The following is a 12,889-nucleotide window of genomic DNA, read 5'->3' as shown; positions in this document are numbered from 1 at the left end:
CAGGAATATGTTTACATTTTAAAATAATTACCAGAGCAAGAAGTTTACTTTTACTTCATATACGAAGGCCTTTAAGTAGTTCTTACCTTCAAAGGAGAGACTTTCCCCTGCAACTCACAGAAAGCGTCTTCTCAGGTTACCTGTGACAAGGTCCTTTCTTGTGAGGTGGTAGATGCCGCCAAGCCTCATGGCCTGGACTGGGATCGGGAAGTCCTTTAGTGGTTTTGGGTGTGGCCAACTGGGATTGGGCTTCAGGGGTGGGGCTCAGGGGTGTCAGGTAATCTTATTACTTAGCATTAGAAGGTTTGAAAAACAAAGTCTGTGGCAAGGGGCGGGAGGTGGGGTGAGGCACTGTTTTAATTTTCAGGGTGCTTTTCTAGGGTAGTGAGAGTTCTCTTGCCAGTTTTGGTTTGGTGCAGCCCAGTTGGGGTTTGTCCCCAACAGGAGGCTCCAAGGCTCCAGCTGAAGCTCTCTGATCTGGAGCTACTCTCCACTGACAAATCTCTCCCTCCCCACCTCCCCCAATCCATGCAGATGCAGGAAGGATCTGGGCAGGGGGTGGGGGGGGGCGGGGAAGGGGCTGCAGTTGGTGTGGCAGAGGGAAAAATTAACTTGTCAGGAACTGGACCCAATGCTGAGACGCTGGAAAAAAGTTCATTGCCTTTTTTTGCTGCTGGTCATTGCGGACTGAGCTGGGGTAAAGATTCTGGGGTCTATAGTAGCCTTTTTATGGAAAGCATATACTTCCTCCATTTCTCTGACCTTATCTACCTCTCCCATGTCCATAGGGAAGAGCATTGGGGTGCGTATAGAGCCTGGGCTCTGGACCAAACTCCCTGGATTCAAATCATGGCTTTGCTCCTTAGTAGCTGTGTGACCTCGGGCAATTCACTTAACTTCCCTGTAACTAAATCATCTCTTCTATAACGTGGGGTTCACCTCAAAAGGTGGTTGCGAGAATTAAGCAGATTAATACTTGTGAAATGCTTACAACAGTATTGGTACATAATTGGTACTCAGTAAGCATTAGGTATTATTACTCCCTTCCGCTTTCCCAACGTCTCCCTTGGATGTGGTCTCTGTCCAGAAGGTACTCATGGGTGATCCTGTGCAAAATACTGTGGCGGATGCAGAGGGAGAAACCGAGATTCAATGTGGTCTCCGCACTCAAGGTCTTATGCGGTGAAGACATGGCGACAAAAGCAAGATGCTGAAAGTAAAGAATAATTTGGGGCTAAATATGTTCTGTTGTTTTACGTGTTAGGAATTCAAAAGAAAGAGAGGTGTGGGTGGAGGAAGGGCTTCACAAAAGAAGCAGAACTTGATTTGGGTCTAACAGAGGGCCGAACATGGAGAATTCGTTTCAGGACTTCCTGCCATTCACAGCTCTGGGTTGTTCTGCCTTCTAGGTCAGTATGGCAAAAACAACATTGACCGCTTAGCTCAGGAACATGCCCGGTGATGAGGTAGCTCACACAGGAGCTTAGCCACTGCTGTGTTCTTAACTGGGAAAAATGCAAAAGGTTTAGGGGCTCTCCCATTCCACTGAATGCCCTGAGAGCAAATGGTCCAACTCTGGGGTTCAGCTGCCACCCCCCTCCCCCAGTTCCCACCACACCAAGGCAGCAGATGACTGACTTCCAAGTTAGTGTATTCCACACCTCGTGAGCTGCCCTTGTTCCCTTCCAGAAGTCTGCAAACACAAGGCACTGTATTAAAAGAGAAATGCCTGTCACTGTGCATCCAGGCCGGAGAAAAAGGGTTGTCACCTCAGAGGACACTCGCTTATTGTTCACCCTGGAGCCATGGACACACGGTCCCACGATTTTCATCTCCTTCTGGCTCTAGCTTTAGATTTTGGGTCGGCTCAAGTGAAGCTGAGTCAATTTTGGTGACTTTGGTGGTTAGGGGCCAGCTGGTGGGAGTTGATGCGTGAGCCCTACAGTAGACCCTAAACTCAGGGCACCTGAGAGTCATGGGAGGAGCTTGTTGAAGTTACACGTGGTGGGACCTCATGCCCAGTGACTCTGAGTCCTGAGGCCTGGGGTGATGCCCACGAGGCTGCATCTTTCACAAGCACACCAGGTGATTCTGCTGAATGTGGGTCATGGACCACACATGGTGAAAAACATTTAGAGACTACAGCTAATGGGGCCTTTGGCAAAGGACACAAAAGTGACATAAACAGAGGTGGAGCAGAGGGAGTGATTTTGAATGGTTCATAAACTGAGTGAAAAGGATAATAGTTAAAGAAAACTGTTGGATCACAGGATCAAGAATCCCCAGTGTAGGGATTTCCAGCTGTATTCCAAGGAGTCCTCCTGTCCTCTGGAATCACCAACGTGGGGATGCTGAGGTTGGGATGATGAGGGAATGGTGGTTTGAGGTCAACCCCGCTTCACCCAGAACACCTTCACTTTGATCTCTTTTATATATCTGGCTTTTCATGTAAGAGATCATTTGAAAAGTGGGTATTGCAAAAAGAAATTGAAAAGTCACTAACCTAGAGACAAAGTTTCAGTCCTTGGAAATACCGTAATCTCCTTGAGTAACTTTTGGAGCAATAGCCCATCAGGTCTAGAGTGCTCTGTTGGCAAAAGCAGGGCAACGTTGGACAGGATGCTTCTGTATTTCCTATTTCCTTTTTCTCTTTAAGTCGCTTGTTCCAGGGCGTCTGGGTGGCTCAGTCGGGTAACTGTCTGCCTTTGGCTCAGGTCATGATCCCGGGGTTCTGGGTTTGAGCCCCGCATTGGGCTCCCTGCTCAGTGGGGAGTCTGCCTTTCCTTCTCCATCTCCATGCTCTTTCTCTCTCTCTTGCTCTCTCTCTCAAGTAAATAAATAAATAAATAAATAAAATCTTTAGGAAAAAAAATCACTGTTCCATAATTTTTGTCTGTTCCAGATCTATATGAGAACATCTGAACTCTTTGGGTCTTCCTTTAGAAAAATGTGCACATATGCTCGTACCTATGAACTTCAGCATTCAATTTCAGTGGGTCTCTTGGGCTCCTTGAAGCCCATCCATGAGCTTGATGATCACTCCCCACTCTACACTTTTATTATTATTATATTAAGATTTTTATTTATTTACTTGACACACAGAGAGAGAGGGAGAGGGAGAAGCAGGTGCCCACAGAGCAGGGAGCCCAATGTGGGGCTCAATCCCAGGACCCTGGGATCATGACCTGAGCCAAAGACAGATGCTTTGAGCCACCCAGGCGCTCCTATTATTATTATTTTTTAAATAGAAGTTCCAGTGGTTATTTTTTCCCCCAAGTCTTCTCAAATACACCGTAAGTCTCTTGAGTATAGTAATTGTGTCTTCTCCACAACAGTGCTATCTACAGTGAAAGGGCAAGATGATCCATTGCAGTAAAGAAGAAAATATTAGAACTTCTGCTTGTTTTTAATCCTACCCAATTTTCTGTGTCAATTTCTACTTTTTTGTATGTTCTGTAATGCTCATTATGTTGCTAGATCATATTATTTAAATAAACACAGCTAGATTGGGGTGCCTGTTAAAAACTTAATGAGAAGGATACCTGATTTTAAAAGTTTGGAGTATCCTGCCTTACAGAACTTGCATGTTTTTTTGATGCTTGCTCTGAGCCTTCTGGGGGTGATAAAGATACACAAAAAAATTTGTGTCGGTCCTACTCTCTGGGAGCTTACGGTTTAATCTTGAACATAGTAGGTATTTCATTGTGAATGGAGGAGCTGAGATGGTGTCTGGTTCATTTTACTCCAAGTCAGTAACTATACGATGAGTTCATTATTTTGACAAGGGTCTCCTGATGAGTACTTAGAAAGTACTCTTCATACCCTTTGCTTATACTGCCGAGATTCCTGGCCTTTGTTTGTAGGAAAAGTACTGCAGAGGAATGCCTACACTGGTATGGGATGTGAAAGAAGAGTGTCAGATTTTATAATCATATTAGGTGGAGAGGCGCTATTGGTGATAGTTCTAGAATTTTTATACAGCAAGAGCTCAGGTAGTGGCAGTCTCTTTGGAAGCACAGAGTTCGGGGACTTACATAGCAATTCCATTCCTGTTACTAAGGTTTTGTCTTAGGGAAATGATGGCGATTATGGGATGAAGATGAGTAAAACTTCTGTTCTTAGTGCTGCCTCGGGATCTTCTGAGAAACTGGAATAAAGTTTTGAGGAACAGGTAGCAAACTGGAGAGACAGGGCCAGAGGTGTCGGAATGAGAACGTCGCTGAGGAGGGAGCATACCAGCCCTTAGCAGGACTTCGCAGTGGGAGATCAAACCCCCAAAGAGAGTATTTCTCATAGCAACTGCCAGACTGGACCCATCTCTCAACAGCTGTCAACCATTTATTAGTGGGACTCAACTGAAGCCAAGGGAAGGGGGAGGGAGAGCAGACAAAAGGAGAAAATAAAGTTGTGTTAATTACCAGTCCATTTCCATGATGGAAAGGTGACCCAGTCTGTCATCTCCTTCCCTGTGGCTGGTGTTTTGTCGGGTCTGACATTTGCAGCGAGTTCTCCCAGCCGGGCATCTGTTGCCCCCATTGCCATGGAGACAGCAGCTGCAGCAACGTGTCCTCCGAGAATGTGCTGCCCGAGGTTTCAGGAACCATTTTGGAAGCATTTGTCCCAACAGTGCCTGCTAATCTCCCTTTCATTTGTAATTATTTTATCGCCTTGATTCTCTGCTTTGGCATTGTTCCCAAAGCTAACTCTGCTCCCCGACACTGGGGTCCGTGGGGAGGTGTCAGCCGCCCTGGCCCCGTCTGGGTGGAGATGAAAAGGAAGTGGAAGGGAGAGACTAGCTAGGAGCGTAGTGTCTTCAAACGCGCCCTGGCTCCTGTAGGCATCCCTGGGAGGGCCCGGGCTGATTGAAGTAGCCCGAATTATGAAGCCCAAAGCCTTTGAGGCGAGCCGCCCCATCGAGGCCAAGAATAATTGAACAAATAGTTTATCTGGCTAACCAACAGCTGTAGAGCCTAGGCGATTTGGAGAGGATTAGGAGCGAGCAGTGAAAGGATACTCCCACAGGGTCCTTCAAATCCTCATCCTGAATTCTACCAACGAAGAACACATGTTGAAACCCCGGACCTGCTTTTTAAGTCTGTTTTTCTCCCTTTCCAAAGGACTCTGTTCAGTGCTTCCAAGAATTTTAAGTGGCTGCGGCAACCAACTTTGGGGTCCCTGCTATGGGGTCCCATTCAGTTGTCTCCTTCGGGTCCCCTGAACCTTGTTTAGCCTGAGACTAGCTCAGATTCGTGTGGAAATTCTGATCGCTCTGGGAGATGCCTGGAGGTTGCTGCCTTTTCCTAAAGTCTACATTGCTGGCAGCTGTTGTAATGTCTAAGTCCAGTGCCAGGGCCAAGTTCAGGTTAGGATGAAAGGGAGTTATGAGGGTGGCTGGATGGAGAGAGAGGACACAGGAATCCCCAACCTCATGTGAGAAAAAGCTGGAAACAAAAAAAGATCCAAACAGACCCAGGATCAATTTTTTTTTAAAAAATATCCATGTAGCTACTTGGATGAAAATTTGGGAGAATTTCTATGTTAAAATCTTCGTAACCTTGGGGTGAGTAATGTGTTTCTAACTTTGATTCAAAATCCAGAAATCACACAAGCCATAAGAAGATTGAGAAATTGAACAATATAAAAAATGCCACATGGCAGAAACACCACTTACAAATATGATTAACTGGGAAAAATATTTGTAATTAGGATCTAGGAAAGGGCTAATCTTCCTAAGAGATAAAAAACTCATAGACACCAATTGGCAAAAGACTAAAAATGCAAAAAAAAAAAAAATGGGTGAAGGATGTGAACAGTTAGTTCACAGGATAGAAGACAGAAAGGGCCCCTAAATATATAAAAAAGATGTTCAACTTCACTCGTAAGTGTAGCAATGCAAGTTAAAATTACACTCAGATACCATTTTTCACCTATCAGATTGGAAAAAGTCCAGAAATGTAACAACACACCATGTTGGTGTATCTGTGAGGAAATGGAACTCTCTTACAGTAATGTTGGCAGGTAAAATGGAGAGTAATTTGGCAATATCTATCAAAATTACATGTAACCTTTGACACAGTGTTAACAGTATTGGGGATTTACCTTATAGAAAGTTGCATACTTGCAAAATGACACACAAAATTGTGCCACTGGTTTTAATAGCGAAAGATTGGAGTTGATCCACATATCCATTGAGAGGGGAATGGCTAACTGAATTATGGTACCATCCTTCAAGGGAATGCTATACAGCTGTGAAAAAGAATGAGGAAGCTAGCTAGGAACTGATTTCCAAGGTGTATTAAGTGAAAAAAGCAAAAATGCAGTGGGTTTTATGCAATATGCTGTTCTTCCTATAGATTTTTTTTATAATAATATTTTTTTTATTATATTATGTTAGTCACCATACAGTACATCCCTGGTTTCTGATGTAAAGTTCGATGATTCATTAGTTGCGTATAACACCCAGTGCACCATACAATACGTGCCTGCCTTACTACCNTACCAACTTGCATTCCCACCAACAATGTAGGAGGGATCCCCTTTCTCCACATCCTCTCCAACAATCGTTGTTTCTTGCCTTATCAATTTTTGCCATTCTAACTGGCGTGAGGTGGTATCTCAATGTGGTTTTGATTTGAATTTCCCTGATGGCTAATGATTGAACATTTTTTCATGCATCTGTTAGCCATTTGTATGTCTTCATTGGAAAAGTATCTGTTCGTATCTTCTGCCCATTTTATGATTTGTTTATTTGTTTCTTGTGTATTGAGTTTGAGAAGTTCTTTGTAGGTCTTGGATACCAGTCTTTTATCTGTAGTGTCATTTGCAAATATATATCTATGTTCTTCCTATAGATAAGAGAGAAAATCATATCTGCATTTGTATTATTTTAAAGAGACCGTGAGAAAGGACACACAGGCTACTGGTAAAGTTACTAGTAAAGTAAAATAGTAAGTCGGGTGGGGGTGACTTCGCTGTATACCTTTGTGGGTGAACTGATTTTGGACTCATGTCATACTTATCCCCAAACCAAATAAAACCATTTCACGTAAAAGGCGAAAACAAAACCTAGGGAGCACATGATCCCAAACCAACAACAAGATCATTGTTACAACAGCCAAGTTTGGGTGGAGCGCAGCAGAGAATGCACCCCAGACTCCTCACAGGCGCAGGCACCCCACTTGGGCTCCGTGGGGCCAGTGCCCGGGGCCAGTGCAGCTCCGGGCCCCTCACTGCTTCCGCAGCCCCCTATTCTGATCAGCCTGGGAAGCGGGGGGTGGGGAAGGGGGAGCTGGCACCGGAGAGCTCCAGCCTTGTGGATGACAACTTGGGCAACTTATGCCTCTAAGCAGTCTTGTGTGGCTTCTCCAGGGGACCCCAACTTCCCTTTTCTTTATAGGAATCTCAAAAGTTCTTAAAAACAAGGCTCTGTCCACAAAGAGTCCTATACCCTAAGGCATTTGAGGATTTGGGTCCCAGACCAGAAGCTCCTGTTCATTCCCATTGTGTGAGAATCTTTAAAAGCTGAGCAGTGTCCCCGGCTGAGCTCAGCAGCCCCCTTGTGCCACCAGGCTCCTCCAGGAGGCCATCCTGTGAGACCAAGAACCCGCAGCCCTGGAGAGAAGCACCCCAAGGTCTGAGCAGCCTGCTTGGAGTGGGCGACGGGGCTCACATATCCAGTGAAAAACACTGATATGGCACTTAGAATACAGAAACACGGGGGCGCCTGGGTGGCTTCGTCGTTGGGTGCCTGCCTTCGGCTCAGGGCGTGATCCCGGCGCTATGGGATCGAGACCCACGTCGGGCTCCTACACTGGGAGCCTGCTTCTTCCTCTCTCACTCCCCCTGCTTGTGTTCTCTCCCTCCCTCTGTCAAATAAATAAATAAAATCTTAAAAAAAAAAAAGAATACAGAAGCACGGGTCAAGGCACTTTACAAATTTTTTTTTAAAGATTTTATTTATTTATTCAACAGAGATAGAGACAGCCACCTAGAGAGGGAACACAAGCAGGGGTAGAGGGAGAGGAAGAAGCAGGCTCACAGCAGAGGAGCCTGACGTGGGGCTCGATCCCACAACGCCGGGATCACGCCCTGAGCCGAAGGCAGACTCTCAACCGCTGTGCCACCCAGGCGCCCCCAAGGCACTTTACAAATATTAACGCATTTAGTCTTCATGATAACTGCATGAGGAAAGTATTTTCAGCACCCCCAATGTAGGAGAAGGAAACTGAGGCTCAGTGAGCTTACGCAGCTTGCCCTATGTCACTCAACTGGAATATGGCAGAGCTGCTATTCCAAACGAGGCAGTCAGTATGGACCCAACATATGATGCTGACTTTCGTTTTCAAAATGTAGGTAAAAGTCATATCACATAAAATGAACTATTTTAAAAAGTGGCATTTAGTACATTCACAGGGTTGTACACCCATCACCTCTATCTAGTTACAAAACACTTCACACCACAGGGACGCCTGGGTGGCTCAGTTGGTAAAGTATCTGCGTTTGGCTCAGGTCATGATCCCAGGGTCCTGGGATCGAGCCTGGTGTTGGGCTCCCTGGTCTGTGGGGAACCTGCTTCTCTCTCCTCTGCCTGCCATTCCCCTCTGCTTGTGCTGTCTGTCTGTCTGTCTCTCTGTCAGATAAATAAATAAAACCTCAAAAAAAAAAAAAAACCCCAACCACTTCACACACCAAAGGAAACCTGTCCCCATTCACTGTCTCCCCCTGTTCTCTCTCCCCTGCCTCTGACACCCCCTGATCTACTTTCTGACTATAAGGCTTTGCCTCTTCTAGACATTTGGTATAAATGGAATCATACAATATGTGACCTCTGGGTTTGACTTCTTTCACTTAGAAAAGTGGACGAGGTTCATCCATGCCTGTCGCAGGTATCGGCCCTTTGTTCCTGTTTATGGCTGAATAATATTCCATACCTATCAGCCACATGTGGTCGTCATTCATCAGTGATGGACATTTGCATGATTTCCAGTTTTTGGTGAGATTGACTTGCGCAGTGACGAACACTCCTGTGCAACCTTTTCTTGAACACCTGCTTTCAATTCTTTTGGGTATTATGCTGCAAGGAAGGATGCTCCCACCTTCCTGAATCTTTGTTCTGGGGGCTGTCGCCTCTGCCATGCTCCTTATCCTTTCTCCTGGACAGAAGCTGGACGAGGAGTAGAAAAGTTGTCATATCATTGAGTAGGGAAAAGCCTCTTCTGGGAGAGAAAAGTGGGAAGTTCAAGTTGATAGTGGAGACTACACTCGCTCCCAAAAGCCGCCTTGTTCTTCGGCAGCCATTCGCTCTCAGGTTGCCAGAGGGGTACGAGGGGGTTGGAGGCTTCCTGCCCAGCCCCCGTGTGATGGAACAATGAGCTTGCTCAGCCTGAACTCCGTTCATTGCCAGGGGTCTCCCGGGGCCTCTCTCAGCAGCTCTGAAGTGCAAACTGTTGGTCCCCTTCCTGGCCTGGAGCTTCAGAGATAGTGCCCTGTCAGAAGATTGGCTCAGTCGGTGGAGTGTTGGACTCTTGATTTCTGTTCAGGTCAAGATCTCAGGGTCATGGGATCAAGCCCCGAGTAGGGCTCTGAGCTCAGAGGGGAGTCTGCTTGAGGATTCTTTCTCTGCCCTCCCCTGCTTGTGCTCTCACTCTAAAAAATAAAATAAAATGAAATTGATCAATTAATCAATCAGTACAAAAAAATTTAAAAAAGAAGATTGGCAGTGAAAAGGTAGCTTCCAAATGTGTGGACGACCCCTCCCCTGCCCCCCACTGCCCACAGTCTCGGGAATCAGGACATCTCCTTCCATGTTCCTTAAGCTTCTACAGCTATTCTTTCTATATTTCCAGCTTTTGTGAAGTTTGTCATTAAATCATCTTTTGGCTTTTTTTTCTCCCCTCATCCTTTGGGACTGACCAATTCCAGTTTCTCTGATTGGTCCCCGTTTTCTCATCTCAAGTTCTTCATGCCCTCCTTTCACCAAGTGGCCCAGAAAAGACCTAGTTGGGGCTTGATCGGATTGGATTGAAGTCAGAGATAATCACATTGTCCTTGAGGGCAGGGCCTCCCTCCCTTCAAATCTTTGTTAAAAGCTTGTTTCTCCTTTCTTTTTTTCTTTGCCTTCACCATACCCCTAACCCCCCCCCCACCACCAGTTTTTGTCCTCTTTCTTTTTTCTCTGAACTTCGAGAACAAAAGTCATAAATTGGTGAGCTTCAGGTTAAATCTGACCTCAGATATGTTTTTAAACATGTTTTTTTAAAATGCTTTTAAAGAATATCAGCTACCATTGAACAATTGGTGAATTTTGCATAAAAATCCAGTTAGCTAGCTTCTCATAAAAAATTGGCAGGTCTGGCCACACAGGGCCTGTATTCCACCGGGGAGCGAGCAGCTGACCCTGCGTGGTGGCTGCCTTTGCAGGGTCTCGAGTTCATCAGAGACCCACAACTCGCACAATGTATGCCTGTGACCCTCTCCTGGCCCAGAATTCCTCATTTATATTACCTTCCTGACTCCTCATTGACTGTTATATGCAGAACAGAATCAAATTACTTTAAAAGATTTGGGTAAAGAGGCCACCTGGTTGGCTCTGTCTGTTAAGCATCAGACTCTTGATTTCAGCTCAGGTCGTGATCTCAGGGTCATGAGATCCAGCCCCCTTGTTGGGCCCTGCACTGAGCGTGGAGCCTGCTTAAGAGTCTCTCTTTCCGGGGCGCCTGGGTGGCACAGCAATTAAAGCGTCTGCCTTCGGCTCAGGGCGTGATCCCGGCGTTGTGGGATCGAGCCCCACATCAGGCTCTTCTGCTATGAGCCTGCTTCTTCCTCTCCCACTCCCCCTGCTTGCGTTCCCTCTCTCGCTGGCTGTCTCTGTCTCTGTCAAATAAATAAATAAAATCTTAAAAAAAAAAAGAGTCTCTCTTTCCCTTTCTCTGCCCCTCCATCCCCGCCACTCTCTCTCTCTCTCTCTCAGAAAAAAAAATAAAGTAAAATGGAAATCTCTTTAAAAAAAAAAAAGACTTGGGTGAAGAATTGGAATCTACTCTGGACAAAGGCCTTTACCTTTCGGTGAGTTCCCAGTTCCAGCCAGGGCATCAGGCAGTGATAGCTTGCCTCGGTGATTCATTGTGCTAGAAGGATGGTGGCAGCTAAGGAAACACTATTTGGGTTTCAGTTATTTCTACTTTATTTTTTTAAAAAAATTATTTTTGTTAATTTGTCAGAGATAGAGAGAGGGAAAGAGCACAAGCAAGGGGAACGGCAGGCAGAGGGAGAAGCAGGCTCCCTGCTGAGCAAGGAGCCCGATGGGAGACTCGATCCCAGGACCCTGAGATCATGACCCAAGCTGAAGGCAGACACTTCACCAACGGAGCCACCTAGCCGTCCCGTCAGTTATTTCTACTTTAATTTTGTATCTTTTGTTAACTTTGCAAGGTATTCAGTGAAAAGTTGCATCAGTAGGTAAAACGCTTATAAAATCGAGCCAAGTGTTATTGTCGTTGGAAGGAAGACCTCTTTTCGCAGATACAGGGCTGCCCCGCTGGAGTGCGGAGAGAAGAGAAGAGAAAACATTGCCTGAGACTTGCAGTGTTCCCTCTGTCATAAACTCGATGCCTGGAACACCCAGGGAATTAAGAAAATCCTTCATTGAAAACATAACGTTGTGGATCATAGATCTGGAAGGAGCAGAAGGAATGGGAATGATGGTATTTCAGGAAAGGAAGAGGGAAGAATTTTACGAAGAAGGATGTTCATGAGTGTGGGTGCCTCTCTGTGTGTGTGAATTAGTCAGCGTGCCAGTGTGCACGTGCATGGACGGCAAACTGGGTCCTGCGAGTTTGCACATGAGAAAAGGAGATTATATGCTCACGTGTCAGAGTGAGGAGACTTCTCTTGCGTTCATTCCCCTTTTAAGATGTTTCCAGAAGGCAGAGATTTTTATGAAGCCTCCACTGCTGTTGTCCACCACCTCGATTCCTGACTGAGGTCCCCTCACTCCTTCCCTCTTCCTCCCTTTCCAAGGTGTCTGGTAGCAGAGGAGAGATGTATTAATTCAAAAGCACTTAGTGATATCCTGTGTCTTGGCTGGAATGGTCCTACAAACTTGGGACAAAAAAAGGCAGATGAGGCCACTGCTCTCATGAAGATTTTGTTTCTGATTCAGGAAGACAGGCGATAAAAATTGACGTAAAAACACAAATAAGTAGGATGATCTCAGGGAGTGCAAGTGCCACACACAGATGCTGCGTTGGATGGAGTTTGGTGGACGTCCTGCACGATGACCAGGCCACCAGGCAGGGATCTGGGGCGAAAGGAAGCACAAAGGCCTGAACAGTGAGAGCGAGCTCCATGTGCTCCGACGTAGCAAGCCAGGGGCTGCCCTGGAGCGGGGTGGGGCCCCCCTTGTGGGCCCAGCAGCAACGGGTTCAAGCTTTATTCTAATGGCAGTGGGAATCCATTAAAGATTTCAGGTAGGGAGTGATGTAGCTTGATTTATATTCCAGCTACTGGGGAGATAAGCACTAGAAAGAGAAAAAAGAAAGTATACTTTTATTTACGTAAATCAGAAATCAAAACTGAGACATTTCAGCAAGTGTTAATTAAAAATAATATTGATAAACACATTGCACGTTCACATGGATGAAATGATTGATGCAGAAAAAGCATTTGACAAAATACAGCATCCTTTCCTGATTAAAACACTTCAGAGTGTAGGAATAGAGGGTACATTCCTCAATTTCATAAAAACCGTCTATGAAAAGCCTACAGCGAATATCATTCTCAATGGGGAAAAGCTGGAAGCCTTTCCCTTAAGATCAGGAACACGACAAGGATGCCCACTCTCGCCACTATTATTCAACATAGTACTAGAAGTCCTTGCAACAGCAATCAG

The sequence above is a fragment of the Ailuropoda melanoleuca genome, chromosome 8 (genome assembly GCF_002007445.2).
Source record: "Ailuropoda melanoleuca isolate Jingjing chromosome 8, ASM200744v2, whole genome shotgun sequence".
In the NCBI taxonomy this organism is placed as follows: Eukaryota; Metazoa; Chordata; class Mammalia; order Carnivora; family Ursidae; genus Ailuropoda; species Ailuropoda melanoleuca.
This window is presented reverse-complemented; position numbering follows the sequence as displayed.